Source organism: Platalea leucorodia (genome assembly GCF_965183815.1).
Source record: "Platalea leucorodia genome assembly, chromosome: 2".
Lineage (NCBI taxonomy): Eukaryota > Metazoa > Chordata > Aves > Pelecaniformes > Threskiornithidae > Platalea > Platalea leucorodia.
In genome coordinates, this window is record NC_138824.1 from 70,339,844 (window position 1) to 70,356,519 (window position 16,676).

The window sequence follows — 16,676 nt, forward strand, 5'->3', positions numbered from 1 at the left end:
CACACGTGCACGTGTCCCATGCTTTTCCTCCCGGTCTTCGGTTCCTGTCACTGTGCTGTCCTTGTGGTTGTGCTGGTGCCTTTACTTGCAGAGCCATGTGATCAAACAGATCAGAACTGGAAATAGCCCTTGTTTTCAGATTTTGGTTTGTTTTATCCAGCTCAGTTATGCTCACAGTGTGGCGAAAGAGCAGAAAGAAGCAAAACAGAGAGCATGGAGGTAGTTGGGTTGCTCTTTCATAAGCCTCCAGCTTATATAAACGCAGTTCAAGTTGAGTCTGCAAGCCTGCCGGGCTCTTGAGGAGATAGGTGGGGATTACTTCTCAAGCACTTAGGTCTTGTTTTGGCATGGCCCTGAACATAGTCTTGATGTGCCATGTACTGAATCAGAAATGCCACAGTGGCAGGATGCAAAGCCCTGAACCTGTATGCATTTACTCTGTCAATTCAAATGTATTAAAAAAATTCTGAAGGAACCATTTTGTCCCAGAACATCTTCTGACAGAGCAGGTACTGTCAGTCCCCCTATAGCCAGCTTAAACCTGGTAAAAAAAGCAAAAAGCTGGCACAGAAATATTTCTGTATCCTTGGGCTAACTGAATGGAATGAAGATTGTTGTGTGCTTACATTTGATCCAGAGCAAGCTGATCCCCAAAAGCCCACAGGTCTGGTAATAACCAACATGTAACCACAGCCTGAGTTGGTACAGAAGTCATCACGTTACCAGAATGAAGCCAATGCAGTTCTACGAAGAGTGAGATTCTGCAAGAAAGCTGTGAGACCATAAATTCCCATAGTCCCTGGTCCAAGTACAGCTGCCTTTAATCCTACGAATTTATCCCCATGTTGAACTTCATGCATTGTGCAAACTCCCTGTGAATTCATAAATCTTTGAGGACTGTAGCTTAAGTGAGGTAAATTATAGAAATAGAAATTAAAGTGTAAAGCATATATTTTAAACAAACATTAAGGCTACTGAAGCCTGCCCTTTGAAAGCTTTCTTCTTCAGTTTCCAAGTGGCTTTTATTTGAATTTTGAAGGGATTTTCATTTTGTGTTATATTTGACAATGAGTAGGGAGTTCTGTTTTGAAAGTAACTCTAAAAATGAAGAGTGAATTATCACCAAAATGCAAAAGAAAGGGGAAAAAAGCGTAGGTGAGAGTTAACTGTCCTTTCAAATGAAAAATTAAAAACTCCAGTGCTGTTGAAGGAAACTTAGAACAAAAATGACACCACATAAGGATTTCCACATTTAACACACAGGCTTAATTGGTTTAAGTTTCCCTTTCATTTTATACAGCATGAAGTGCACAGAGGCCATAATTTCGTGAAACTCTGGCTTTGTCAGTGAAGCTAACCTAAAATGTTCCTTCTCCTCCCTGCCCTGGTGCCTCGTACCTGGCTTCACACCGCAGAGCACTGCCCTCTCCGTGGGCAGCTCCTGTTGCCAGGACAAGGGTTTGCAGGGCTGAGCCGCACACCGGCTTCAAAATAACACTCCGTCAGAAGAAGGGATTTTTAGTGAAGCAGTTCTGATTTTGGGCGTGACCCCACAGATGGCTGCAGTGGCATCACCGAGGAGGCCGTGACGGCAAAGAGGAGCACGTCGGAGACTGAAATGGTGAAATGGCATTGGTAACTCCTTAAGTTAGCTCTGCCAGCAAAGCCAAGATCTCATGCAGCTTCTGCTGATATGTCAATAGAAATGCCAGAGAAAGGTCTGTGGGAAGAGACAAAACCTTTAGGCATCAGCATGCAGCATATAATTTAACAAAAGACACCCACTGGTAATAATAGATGGTTGAAATGAAAAGTATTAGTCACCCTTGGGCCAGTCATTGACACAATGTAATCCTCCAGGTATTGTTTTTTTAAACAAAATGTTGTCATCAAAATATAGTAAAAGGTTGAATGTTATGGGGCATTGCTGGGTTTTGATGTGAGGCAAAGTATTTTAGCTACAGTTCGGCTTGAAAGGGCATTTTCTTTCCTTTTCTTTTTTTCTAGATCTTGTTGATTTACCAGGTAGCTCTTCTGTATGATACATTTACCTTCTGTGATCTGGTTTTAAGTAAGCCAATTATCAGGGACGCTCTGACACAGCAGTTTGGTAAAGCTCCTCATTGTAACTCTTAGTGAAGAACTTCCTAATCAATACAATTATTTTATCTTCTGAAATGTGGAGGCTTGTAGGGGTCTTCTGGTCATCACAGAAACACTGAATAAAGAGGGTCTACAGAGAGCTATCATCTCCAGATAAAACATGTGGGATTCACCTGTCCATTTGGTATGCCTATATCTAAGCTGATCACCTAAGCTTCCTTTAAGAGTTGACACAAAGAAGTATGCAGCTCCAGAGTACAGTTCATCTCACCCTGAAACAGACAGCTAAAGTGGCCCAGAGGAATGGGATCTTAGCACTGACTACGAAGAAGGCACGGTGAGTTTGGATGCTGAAGCCGGCGCTAAAGACGTCTGGTTCAATGAATTCCATGCAGCCGGTCAATGCTCTTTCATGCAATGCTAGTTTTTAAGATTTTCAGCTGTGCAGTCCTGCATGCTTTGGAAGTTGTTTATCCATTTGACTAGCAAAGCAAAGTCAAAGGGACAGATATTTAACTGCTGTGAATTAGCGTAGCTCTTGTGAAACTGCACTGAAGCTCTGTTGACCAACTTCTCCCATTTAAGACTAGTGTATTTACTATAAGCAGTCATCATCAGAAACAAGTATGCTGTTAGGCAATGGTGAATAGGCAATTTGCCCTTAGCTCAATTAGCTCTGAAATGGAAAAAGCAGGAAAATTTATACAAAGAATAGAAAAACAGCACATGATTTCCCAAGAGCACTTGAAAATTTCTGCTGCTGCTTTGATCGTTATTGTTCCCTCCTCTCACAAGCCCAGACTGGAGCCGTTACTTGGGCTAGGTGTAAATACACAGGGACAAATGATGAGATGAAGGCGTACGCCACAGGATAAAGTCCCAGTTCAGAAGACAGCTTAAGTACTGAAGGCGGTGGGACGCTAATGGCATGCAAATGTGTGCTTCTGAATAAGGGCGTTCTCCCAGATCAAATCCTAAGTACTTGGCAAGAGCACTTTGCAGAGTTCCCCAGGACACTGCCAGATGTACTCAAACCCCGTCTGCGGTTCCCTTGCTGATCAAGTCCTTGATTTCCTCCAGGAGAGAAAGGATAACTTTTCACTAGTGTCAGGATCTGAAATTCTTCTCACTGAGGATGAATGTGAGCTCACCAAACTAGTTTTCCCTTGCACTTGAATCTTGACAAGGTTGGGGGTGAAAACCTCTGCAGCTGGAACGCTCCTGACCTCCATGGAATCACTCCAGCGCAAGGAGCGGTGGAGATCATGCATCTCCACCAAGGAGGACAGTTGTGCAGCAGAATAAAAAAGGCCCGGTCTTGGTGTTCACTCAGCTCTGCTGGGAAATAACATGTAAGTATATTTTCATACCATTGAAAATGCAATACCAAGGGGGTGAAATTACTGAGTTTTAAATAAGGGCCAGTTACCGTAGCATCAGGCATTCCAAGCATTTTGTCACAGTTAGTCACTTTCCTCTCGCCACCAAAATAACGTAGGACGGAAACACACTATGATTTTTTGATGATGAAATTTTACACTGGCAGGTGTAAAATTATATTTAAATATCAACCTTCTCCCTGCATCACAGTGTGTTTATGCAATCTGTCTTCCTATAGCATGTGCAGGCATCAGGCTGCATAGCCAAACCACTTCTGCCAAGTTCGATCAATCTTCTGTCCAGATGCTGTCCAGGTGCGTGCCAGCCAGTGCAAAAAGGGGTAACAGCTTTATGCTATTTTGCTTCATCGTATTTCAAAAGACAAAACAAGACAGCTTGTGTCATCTTGCAGTACCCTTGGAGCATTTGACACTCCAGCACAGGGCCTATCACTGCCAAGGACGTACATTACCTCCTTGCTGCTTGTCATTGCAGACCAAGGGTATTTTATGAGTAAAAAAGTTCAGTCAACAGTGTGGTGAGGTGAAGACCTTCTGCCCCAGTAAGATCCTGTTGATGGATGTCTGCAAAGGAATCTGGACTAGCAATTGCAAAGGAGGATCTAAGATATCTCCTTACCGAGCCATCTTGTCCTGGCTGCAGTTTTCCACAGCTCTCCTCTGTTCACCCCAGAGACGGTAGCATGGACTGATCAAGTAAGCAGTTCCCTAGACTCCCCTGGACTCAGGGCTGAGGAGCCCAGCCACACAAGGAATCTGTAGGGTTTGGGGCCCTTGACTTTGGCCCAGTGTACTAGATGAGGTCCCATTACTCAAAGTGCCCTTGAGCTGTACCCCTAAAATACTCCCTGTTGGAATAATAAAGCTGCCCCTAGATGGCTTGTATGAATTTTTAATCTCCAGTGCTCTGGGGTTTGCCTGTCCTTTTCAGTTGCCTGTTGTTTAGTCCTATTTGTAGGTGAAGAGACGTTCATCAAGTCTGCATTTTATGGTGTGTAAAAATTTACTCTAGGCAATAACAGATAGACTTCTGCACAAGTATCAGAGGTGGGAATCATCCTAAATGCCGTAAGATGTCTACAGCGTAGAAGTCCAGACTTGACCTCTTCACATCTCTCTCTTCGTAATAGTCAGCAGAGAAAGAAAGGCACTTCTTGGGCATGATTCATCTCATGTAAAATAGGTCACATGAATCACTTTCTAGAAATGACTATTTCTCCGTATTGACTCTGAAGGGAGTCTAAATACATAACTCAGGCGTAAATGGTTATACTGCAAATGTCCAGAGTTGGATGGGATGAATCCCACATGCCTTGTCTGGACCTAACACCCTATGGAAAGACTTTTTTCCTTATTTACTCCCATATCAGGTGTGCATTTGTCAGCTGCTCAGGTGTCTCTAAATATCTGCTGCAGAAGAGCTAATTTGTCCCTTCACCCAGGAGTGCCTAACAACACTCCATCAAGATGGTTGAGGGAAAATACAAGTAAGGGTAGTGGGACATGACTGCAGGACATGAGGATCAGCAAGCAGGATCACAGAATGGTTAAGGCTGGGAGGCACCTCTGGGAATTGTCTAGTCCGACCCCTACTCAGAGCAGGGTCAGCTAACGCGGGTTGCTCAGGACCGCATACAGTCAGGTTTTGAGTATCTCCAAGGATGGAGATTCCACAACATGTCTGGGTGGTCACCCTTTTAGTAAATAAGTGTGGAGTGTTTTAATGTGGAAATGGTATTTCTTTTATTTCCATTTATGCCAATTGCCTCTTGTCCTTTTACTGGGCACCACTTAAGAGTCTGACTTCATCTTCTTTAGTCACCCCACTGGGTATTCATAAATATGGATCAGATCCCCCCTGAGCCTTCTCTTCTCCAGGCTGAACAATCCCAGCTCTCTCAGCCTCTCCTCATATGTCAGATGCTCCAGTCCCTTCATCATCTTCATGGCCCTTCGCTGACTTGCTGCAGTAAGTTCCTGTCTGTGTTGTACTGGGGAGCCCAGAACTGGGCCCAGCACCCCTGATGTGTCTACTAGTGCTGAACAGATGGGAATAATCACCTCTCTCGACCTGCTGGCAACCCTCTTCCTAATGCAGCCCAGGGGCTGCTGGCATCATCTTGAGCTATTGCAATAGACAAGGGCAGAGGGCAGCTGCCAGCATGACTGTAATTCGCTTCCCAGGAACGCCAGATGCATAGCTTCTAGTTAAAGAGCTACAGCCTTTAGGCAAGCCAAGTACAGCATGCTAGGGAGGACACTTCACAGGAAAACTGTATGTGTGGGATGGCAGGTAGGGAGTTTGTGAGGAGGACCACTATTCTGGTGGTCCCAGCCTTCAGTTGCTACTGAAAGAAGAGCTGTATAGAATCACAGAATCATTTAGGTTGGAAAAGATCTTGTGGTTGATGGGTGGGTAGTAAGGAAGGGGCAGCTGCTCTCCATACAAAAGGAGATCGGCCTTGTTGCTGGCAGGTGGGGTAGAAAAAAGAAGAGGTAAAGTGTGAAGAGGGGAGAAAGCGGTGGCCAGGCACAAGCAGGTGTGTCCACAGGTATAGGGTCTCCAAGGGCATGAAGCCTCTGACATGCAGATGGCATTGCCTGTAGTCCTTCTTGACCCAGAGCCACATTTATCAAGGCCGCTGCCATGGTTATTTGCAGGTGGCTGGAGAGTCCTTTCAAGCATAGGATCCTGCGGGAGGCACTTGGGTTGGAAGGGGCTCCTGCCACCCTTGCCTGGACTGTGAAGAACACAGATTTACCATGCTGATCTGAAGGGTCCTCTCCATTCTGGCTTTGAAGTGATATTGTGCATGGTAGTAGCAAGCCTTCAGCCTCTCTTAAAGATCTTCAGGACAGATAAAGATGGAGCACTTACTCCTGCAGACATCCTCAGGGGAAAACTGCAGAATACAAAGGATCGATGGCCATGACAGAAAAGAATTTCTGCTCTCTCAAACACACTCCTTTGCCCTATGAGCGGATCACAGGGCAGAGGCGCCAAGCTGTCCGTTATCTAAAGCACAGGATTATCTAAACAAATATAGCATACAGGTCATTTTTGGGGTGTTTTGGTACAACACTCCAGCAAAACTTGTGAGAGAAGCTAAGTTTGTTGTATTATGACCTTCAGCAGGTCATTTCATCTCCCCTTGGGCCTTTATTTCTCATCTCTCTGAGAAAGGCACTGTGAAAAAGAACGTGTGGCCGGTGAGCGGCACTGGCAGATGAACCGCGGCTGCTGCTCCACAGCAATCTAACATCTTCCCAAGCAGGTGGGCCCACCTCCTCCCTCATGGCCTGGTAGGTGTGGGGCCAAAGCACTAGCAGAAAACAGCTCAGTGTTTTCATCCGTTTAGGGTGGTGAAATGGCTGTGGTGAGGACCCAGAGAGCACCAAAGCTGGCACCGAGACAGAGCCGGATGCCCGGGCAGGGAAGGGCTGGGTGGTGGCAATTCACAGGCAGAGTGGCCGAGGCTTTTGTGGGAGGGGAGCCAGCAAAACACCATCTTAATTCTTCTGCACACAAGCCGTTTGCCAGTGTCCTGTTAGCTCCGAGGGGACATTTGTAAAAGCTTTATCCACCTGAATGAGTCACTGAAGAATGTTGCCTGGGAACTTTTTTTATTTTCCTGGTTTGCCCAGTCCACTGAAATGAGTCAGTTCCTAGTGGAGATAACGAAAAGTGTTCATCGGAATAAAAAAATGCCAGCGTTCAGCAGGGTGGCACCCCTGTTCAGTGCGTGCTGTAAAATTCCAGCAGGCAAGGAAGGCCGCTTGGCTCTTGTTCAGGAACCAGCAGGAAACAACCCCCACTAAGCTGTGATTCAACACCAAGAGAAAAAAAAAAAAAGAAATCCCTTCCTCTGTAACAGGGCGCGTGGATGAACACGGCTGGGTTAATAAAGCAATGCTGCCCTGTCACATCTGGAAATCCAGGCGGGGGGAAAAAAAAAATCCAATTAGCTCCAACTGTCCTTACTGTAGTGGTCCTAAATCAGTCCCTGGAGAGCCGTTGCATCAGATAACTGCATCCCACAGTGACTGACTACACGTTTTACAACATTTGCCACAGATGGAAGCCACCAGCCAGGAGAGAGGGGTGCCCATTAGCAGAGAGGCAGAACTCAGCTAAAAGTGCCTCCCCCAGCTTCAGAAAGGTGGTAATGGCATGAAACAGAGCTGCTTGCTAGCAGATGCCCCTCCCATGCAAAAAAGGTTGCTGGTCTAAATTAAAAAAAAAAAGGGGGGGGGAGGAAAAAAAAAGAAAGAAAACAGACCCTACAAAATATTTTTTTTTCCCCTTCATTGTAAAGCACCCAGGCAAAGCCAGAGTTTGCAGCCTTCCCTTATTCCAGGTGCTAAAGCTTGCTGTGTGCAAAAAAAGCACCGTGAGAGACTGGCTGGATTCTCTCAGTTAGCAGGTGTCGGAAGCCTGCAGGGATCTGCAGGTTAATTAATCCTGACTTACCAGGGCTGGGGAGGCTTATTAGCCTCCACCCTAAAAATGAGGAAGACAGGAGGAGGCCTCTGGGGGGAGGCGAGTGGTGTTTGTGGGGAGAGAAGCTGAGGCAGAGCCAACTCTGGGGAAGAGGCTTTAGGTGGGGCTTATGATTTCGTTTTTCATCCCTTTTCGCTCAATAAAAGCAAAGTTCAGAAGAAGTATATTTTTACACTTTAAAACAAGCATCCAATTTGTCGATGGTTAGCGGGAGCTCTGGTAGCTGCCATGCAGAAGCCAAATGAAATCTCCCCACGCTCTACCACAGAGCTGGGCGAGTGCTTTGCTGTTACTCACCTTTGCTGTCTCAGGCCCTAAATGAGGAATTTTTAAGGCCCGTAAAGGGGTGAGGGGGATATTTGACTTGCTGTCAGGGCTTGTGAGACCACGCACTTGACTTGATCGTGTTTCTGTGCTCGCCCGCCTGTGTGTCACAGGATATACGTAGCTTTCTAATCAAATCCAAAATGTCAGGGAAGGTATCGCTGGCCAAAACCCTGTTGACTGTGGGGGAGGGAAAGGGGAATGGAAACACCACAGGAGGGGGATGGGCCAACTGTTCAGCATAGCTACAGCTTCCAGCATCTCTGCGATTGTTTCTAGTTCAAACAACTGGCTGATGGCACCCACTTGCACCTTCTTGCTCAACAATGCCTCTATCTATCTCCTCTCTCCCCCTCCTCCTCCTTGCCTTTGAGGTGTTGACACCCTGACAAACTCAGCCCTGGCCTCCCCAGGGAGCAGGGCGAGGTTTTCCAGGGAGGGTTGTGCTGTGCATCCCGGTTTCCCTGCTCCTCCCAGCCCTTGCCCAAAGCATCCTCTCCCATGCCTCCCCCAGGCAGGGCAGAGTGGTGGGAGATGCCTGGGCTGCCGCCACCACCACAGGGGGTGTGCGCCAAACCTCAGATTTGATACCCAGGCAAATACCGGTGAGGGAAAGGGAAGAGGGCCCACAGCCCTCCTGGGACGTGGAATTGCACTGTCTGGGAGAGGAGGAAAAGAGATGCCTGCAGAGCTCCTGCTACGGGAGAACGCATAGAGCCCTGCAGGCAGAAAGAAGGGCAACCCAAGGAGCAGCCTGGAATAAGGGCAAACAGGAATGGGAGCAAAACACAGAGGTTTAGTATGGAGGGAAGTGAGAAACGGGGAGTAATCAACTCCCTCAGGGCACCCCTGGAAGAGGTCACAAGGGTGGCAGGCATAAAAGTGATCCTTGTGGGGATCACCCTTCTCATGTGCTGGGCCTGTGAAAGGTCATCTCTCCCTCAGTACATTGGACTCAGGCCTCTCATCCATGGTGTGTTCTCAAGGCAAACTCAGGTCAAAATAAGCCCTTAATGATGGTAACAATAGAGCTTAAAAGACAAGAATAACACATATTTTTTTCTTGGGGAGGGGGGGCGGGGGGAGCGTGACTGGTACTCCAGGGAGGACTGCTAGGCTCCAGGCTATCACTTGTCCCGATTCTCAAGGAATAAATCAAGAGAAAACTCCCGGTGTTTCATTTCACGTGAGAAATGAGAATGAGCTTGTTCCCATTTCAGAGGGTTTGCTGGGATGCCCCTTTCCCTCCTCCAGCATCTGCAACCAAGATCTGAAAATTACAGAAGCGATGAGGGTGGTGCTCACCGCCCAAGGATAATTCCCAAATTCCTCCCCCCCACACACGCACATCCCACTGAAAGCTGTTGCCTGTAGCGGATTCAATCTTGAGCCACCTAGTGGCATTTGCTAGACATAGATATTACAGGCAACGTCAGGCTACGACCCCCAAGAAAAAGGCAAGAGGTTGGGAAAGAGGTTTAGTGGCAGCTCTGTGGTCCGTCCATGTCTCCCCTAAATTGCACTGAAAGCCCTTTTTGTTGCTGGCTGGGGCACCTTGTTCCTAGAGCGTCCTTCGGGGCATGGACCAAACGCTGAGTATCTTAATAGGAGGTACCGGGGGTGCAAAGCCATGCAGCGCCTTTCTCAAGACCCAGCTTGTGTTGGTTTCTTTTGCTCCGAGCTGAAAGCACTCACGTGTTGCGAATGCCGTAGATGAACAGAAAGCCCTCTCTCCTGTATAGAGGATGTATGGGGGACTGTGTAGGGGCCTTCACGGGGCTCTGGGCAAAGGAATGGGGGGGGGGCGGAAAGGCTTATTGTCCAGAGGTGGGGGAAAGGGAGGTCTGTCTGGTGCCGTATCCCTCCAGGCACTGCTGGGGGGGAAGGGGAGGCCAGCAGAAAGGAAGCCCAGGTGGCCCCAGGGTATTTCTTAGGCTGATAAACTGCTGTGGAATGAACATCCTAGTCTGGAAGTAGCCAGCCTGCATTACTAAGTTTTGAAACATGTGAAGCAAAATTAAATTGGTCAATCTGACCGCTACTCATTGCGTCATGTCAAAGAATAGCTTGAATAGTTATTTTTCTCTCCTGCTTTCTCGAGAGGAAAACCCAAATCTGCAAAAATCGTAATTCATTCCCCCTAAAATCAGCATGCACCAAAAAAGGCAGCTCTTTAAATTTGCTTTTGCCTTTTCAAGTTCCCTGGCTATGAAGCTTTAAACAATGCAATACTTGTTTGCGTGAGAAGATGCTGAGAGTCTCACAAAGTCATTGCTTGCCAGAGTCAGGGGTTAATAAAAGCTCCAAATGTCACAAGACTTACAGTGAAATCATAGAGATTCACAATATTAATATATGTTACTTTGTCTTTTGGATTAGTTTCAGCCTTCTGGAAGCCAAAGTTTCCTTTCATATTTTTTTCTCTCTGCAGAACATAACCCAAAATATCAAAAAGCCAAGTGAGAGTCTGGTTTAAAGAGCAAGATACATAATATGTAGAGGCGAGGGTATGGCAAGAATGCTGTGATTGGACATATCAATCATTTCTATGGCAACAGAGGAGGATATAACAATACCGTAGAACTGAGCAGAGGAGACTGGGCAAAAAAGATCATCATTATACACTACCAATATTTTCATTTACTCGTTGTAGAGATAGAATCACAAAATGCAGAAAACCGTACACAAAATATTCAAAATTATTATTTATATTTCCACATTCATAGTTTACAGAAGCAAAAACTATCTTGTATACAATGAGTGTATCCTTGTTGTTCCAGGGAGTGTTTGTAAATCCATATGACTATAAACAAAGGATGTGTTTTGTGAGAGTGTATATAATACAGTATAATATAATGGGAGTGTGTGATTGCATGTACAGACACAGAGACTGAACCTTAAATATCCACAAAGCCTTTGCCTTTCTATACTTCTCAGATGAAAATCATAATGTTTAACACAAAGAGTGATCCTTTTCATATTTTTCTCATAAATGTATTTATTTCTTCTCTTTTTAGTCACCATGGGTGGGATTTAGCTTCCCTAAATTATAGTGCCTGGATGTGAGATACAGCCTAAACTCCCACGGCAGCCAAGGAAGACTAAGCCTATATGGTCAGTGGAGCCTAGCAAGATACTCTCCTCCTCCTGAGGTAAACCCCAACACTTGGTCAGCCAGCTTGCTCTCCAGACTCTGCTAACTGTATGGTCTAGATCCTTACTGACTGTACCAAGATCTTAGGCACCTTGCTCCCATGAAGACACACTTCAGACACCCGAGGCACAGCCCAGCTGCCTGCCCATCAGTGTCTGACACCGTTTCAGGCCCCTTTAGGTGGCTGTGACATCCCCACGGGGCTGGTGGAGGACCTGTGGGAGACTACTGGAGCAGCAGCTCAAAACCAAGCAGGATATCCACCAGCAAATGGCACCAGAGCTGAGGTGACTGAAACAAGCCCTTCAGAGGGGAGCAGCAGGCAAGGAGTCAGGTGGGGAGTCCAGGGAGCAAGTCAGGATCAGCAGGGGATGGGGGGCGAGGGCACAGGTACACCCTACAACATAGCTGGGGCGAGGACTGGGCACCAGGGTCTGAGCTCACACGCAGCCTCTGGCACAAGGGGTACAGGGTGCATGTCTGGGGGTCCTGTGGGAGGCTGGTCAGGGCAATTAAAACCTCCTATAGTGCACACAGGACCCTAACACCCTAAAATCAGGGTGAGCTGAGTCCTCACCCTTGATGTTTACAGTGCAGATATCTGCATTTGAGCCCATCACCCACACTTCCTCTCTGGTAGCTGGAAAGAAGCAGGTGCTGCCAGGAAGCTGTATCATTTGCTCTGATGGTATGCTATCAAAAGAGAGAAATTACACCCTGGAAATACCTATATCTCTCCTTTGACCACAAAGGGAATTTTGGTGTAGATGGGTTTGCTGTAAAAGGAGTGAGATGAGCCCTGCCTGATGTACCTTTAAGAAGATCCAGAATGGGCACAGATGGCAATAAGTATACACGGATGTAACCCCATAATATGGAGCCTTCCTATCCATTCACATGCATTATCTCTATCATGATATCGGAGGCAATATTACCATAAATTTCTTAGATTAAACACTGATGATGTCATGAAAATGTTTACTGTTGGCTGAGTCCTTAAAGGTTATTCCATTCCCTATCTGGAGGACAGAGAAGGTATGCACTGCCCCTCACTGCTGTTCCCCATGGGTCCAGCCTTGCTGCTCTTCCTCTTTAGCTGCCTCTGTGTGGCCAGGCCATGTTGAAATATTGTTACAGAGTTCTAATACCTTTAATTTTAGAGCAGGGGGGAACAAACAACAAACACACAAAACGGAGATGGGTATTGGGGGTGATAAGCAGCAGACTGACAGCTCTGTCCTGGAGCCCTTCCTCTGTCGGAGAGCACCGGCCCCCTCCCGTTGCCCAGACAGCTTCCACACCTGACCTTGCAAGAGGGCAATACAGCCCCATATTCCTTTTCTCAAATAGGTGGTAATTAGTCCTGCATACAGTGGTAGCTTTGGTGATCCTGACACCTCCGTAACAGAAGTGGAAATGAAAATATCAGCTCTCAGAAAGTTGTCTCTCCTCTTGGAGAAAGCTAGACATGACTGTTTTGAATTAAGGTTCAAAACAGCCTCCCACACAAGGCCAGAGATGGTGCTGAAAGTCTCTTGCACACCTACGTATACACACATAGACCACAGAATAGATCACAGAATAATTCAGTTTGGAAGGGACCTATCCAGGTGCCTTTCATCCCTCTGGTCCATCCATTCACTAGAACAGGGCTCTTTCAGATCAGGTTGCTGAGGGCCTTGGGTCGCTGTGTTGTGAGTACCTCCAAGGATGTGGGTTCCAGAGTCTCAGCAGGCAACCAACCCTCCCCCCACCCCACCCCACCCCCCCCCCCCCGTGAGGTTTGGTTTCCCTTTTATCTGAGCAGGATTGCCTTTGTTGCAACTTGTGCCAGTTGCCTCTTGACTTGAACTTGGCCTTCACTGTAGTGTCTCATAGTGTCTTCAGAGCCAAACTGCTGAAACGGATGAGTGGACTGTACAGTGGGTGGAAAGCTGGCTGGATCGCTGGGCTCAGAGGTTTGTGGTCAGGGTACAAAGTCCAGCTGGCAGCTTGTTGCTAGTGGCCTCTCTCAGGGGTCAGTACTGGGGCCAGTGCCATTTAACATCTTTGTTAATGAGCACTGCTCTCCCCTTGTTCACAGCGCCAGTCATCTCAGCACAGAAGGCAGGCAAGGTGGCCAGGCATGATTTGTCCTTGCCAAGCCTGTGCTGTCTGTTCCCAGTTACCTGCTTGTTCTTCATGTGTCCAGTCACAGCTTCCAGAAGATACACTCATAATCTTTGCAGGGACTGAGGTTAGGCCAACCAGCCTGCAGTTCCCTGGATGCTTTCTCACCCTTCAGGTGTGACATTTGCCTTTTTCCAGTCGTCGGAGATCTTCCTCGATGACCACAACCTTTCAAAGATGACAGAAAGCCATGGCTGTCTCCCTCAGCACCCTCGGATGCATCCCAACAAGTCCCGTGGACTTCTGTCCTGCCTGTCTTCAGACCACATACATTTTACAATACCAAAACACCACATCCACCTACAATTGGATGTTGAACAGCCAGTGCCAGGAAATGCAATCTTCTAGCTGTGTTTTTGTAGAGAATCTTTCATATCTTTGTAGTTCTGGCCTGGGAGATTAAACAGAAAACCTGTCTGATCTCCATACCACTGCTTTGCAACTAAAAGTGGCAGTGTGTCTGCAGAGAGACAGAAGTCAACCATTTCTTTCCTAAAAAGGCTTGCAACCACCATCCTCCCTGCTCTTAGAAACTCTGCAGTCCTTAAAGGAAAAATTAAACCCTCCTCCCTCATAAACATCTCCAAAAACAACACAACACTCCCTGGAGAATCAGGAACTGGAAAGCAGGTCTGGAAGGTCTACTGGTTTTTCTCCCTTCACACATTCTTCTACTGTAAATAAGCTACTTCTTCTACCAAATCCTGCTTCTTGCTCAGCCACAAAGAGTGGGATGTCCCATGGCCAAACTAGCTGCAGACTTCTACATCTGAGTGCGTTGCATGGATCCCTTCACAGTTGATGGAGGGAAGCAAGCTTTCCTACCTTTCCTCTCACAGTTACTGGAATGGTACATAGTGGACCAGCTCAGATGTAGATGTCTACACTGAAGGTGCCCAGTGTTAGTTGAGATATAGATGCTGCCCGAAATGCATATTAAAAAGTGGCACAGTTCTCCAAAAACTTGTTCCTGGCTCCTATACTGGCCCTCCAGCTAAACTCTGAGTCACCACAAGAGTCCTGGTAGAACAACTGAATCTTTGGCCATATTAGAACAAATCTGGAGGGAAGCAAATTCTAATTCTTCCCTGAAAGTGCCTAGCCATTAATACCAAAACCAAGGTGTTAGCTTGACTACCTTAGATGATTTTGAAGACAAAGATTTCTCAGAAACTGACAATTTGTGAAAAGGTTTTGAGTGTGATAATACGTTTCTTGTGCTAGCTATGTCCTATGCCAACTGTCAGAACACGTTCACTGTATATGAGAAATTATCTCTTTCACTGGCTTGTGCATGGTGATTTACAGTTAGAAAATAAGTGTAAAACTCTTTGTGCAGCTATAGCTCCATAGGCTTCCAGACAGCACAGGATAGAAGTCAGTAAGGAATCCAACCCCTTGCTCTCAACAAACATGTTCAGAAGTTGAATGCAGGGATTAGCCTAGATACTCCCTACAATATTACATCAACAGCATGTTTACATAGTTACTCCCAGTCCCAGAACAAACAGTAAGGAAATAGTGAATCAGACCACAGAGGTTTCCAGAAACCTGGGCAGACAGCCTGCCTGAGGTGCTTGTGCAATGAATAAAAGTACTGTCACTTCTCCCCAGCCAAACTCACTCCGGAGTAATTTACTCAACGTTGCGTGAAGCACCTGTAAAAGTTTCAACATGAGGACTTTTATCATTCTGCTAGAGGCTTGAAGTTGAAAAAAATATTCTATCACCTGAACACACAGTACATTCAAGAAGGATTTTTGCTTCAGGACAGATAATTCCGTGATTAACTGAAACCTGTGCTTTCTCAGCTGAGCCATGTCTCCATCCCTAATTCATTGTAGGTCAAATTCTGTTATCCTGATTTGGGTCATCTATTAGAAATAAGGAGGATTTCCCCAGAGAAGCTATTGATGAAAGATGCAGGTCTAGAACCAACTGCACTAGACGTTGAAGCGTTTCCATTGCACTAACAGGTATTTTGAGGTGAATCAAAATTCCTTCAAATCATAATATGCAAAAAGATCAAAAGATATGTGAAAATATTAAGAACAAAGCCATAAATCTTTTTCATTCCATGAGATTTCTTAAGATATCCCTGGTTTTACTTCCTGGCTTTTAATGGACTATTGTCAGAGGGCTATAATCTGTGCTGCCCCAACTTTTTATTTACATATTTATTCTCTAGCAGATCAAGCATAACAGATTCCGCAGCTCCCATCCTGCCTGACTTAAGCTTAGAGAAAGTAAAAGCAGCTGTAATTTGTACCTTTCAGGTATGAAACGCTTCCTCTAAAACTCAAAAGAAAACAGAAAACAAACAAAAAGAACCCCCTTTATCTCTATTCTGAGATAAATCTATCCGTGAAGGTAACACACATAATGAGAGAGGAAAAGGTGCCAGTAGACAGGTGTGACCTGGCTTTCGTTAGCTATAACTTTATCTAACTGGGTGGAGACACAAAAGAAACAAAATCTTTCCATTTAGCTGTGTCATTACGGGGTGAGGCACCCTGGCTTTGGTGCGCTGAAACTCTGACAGTGGGTACAGTCATGCTCTCCCACTAGCTTCAGTTGCTACATCTCTTTCCCGGCTTCTCAAATGTCCTCGCTTTCCCCAGCTTTCCCCATCGCTGGAAGGTGGTTATGTGTCCAGAAAGGCATGTCCCTCTATATCCTTCCAGCATACGGCAATTTATTGCTCGCATCTTTCCCCTCATCCCCTTTGGCCATCTGACGGTCTGGGCAGTTTGGTTCAACAGCCGAAACGCAGCTCTTCGATAGGCACTCACCGCTCCCACTGGCTCTGGAAGAATTTGCATGTACAGCACTGAATGAAGATTTGCTCAAAGGAATTTAACATGACAGCTTCTCATGTAGTACATATGCAACTCTGTGACAGAAAATATGCCCATTAATAGTTTCAGAAAGAGGAATTTAGTTTATAACTCTTTTCAAAGAGCAAATAAAACATTTAGGTGCACAGCGAATAAAACCATGTAATTTCATTTACCGCAACTTCTAG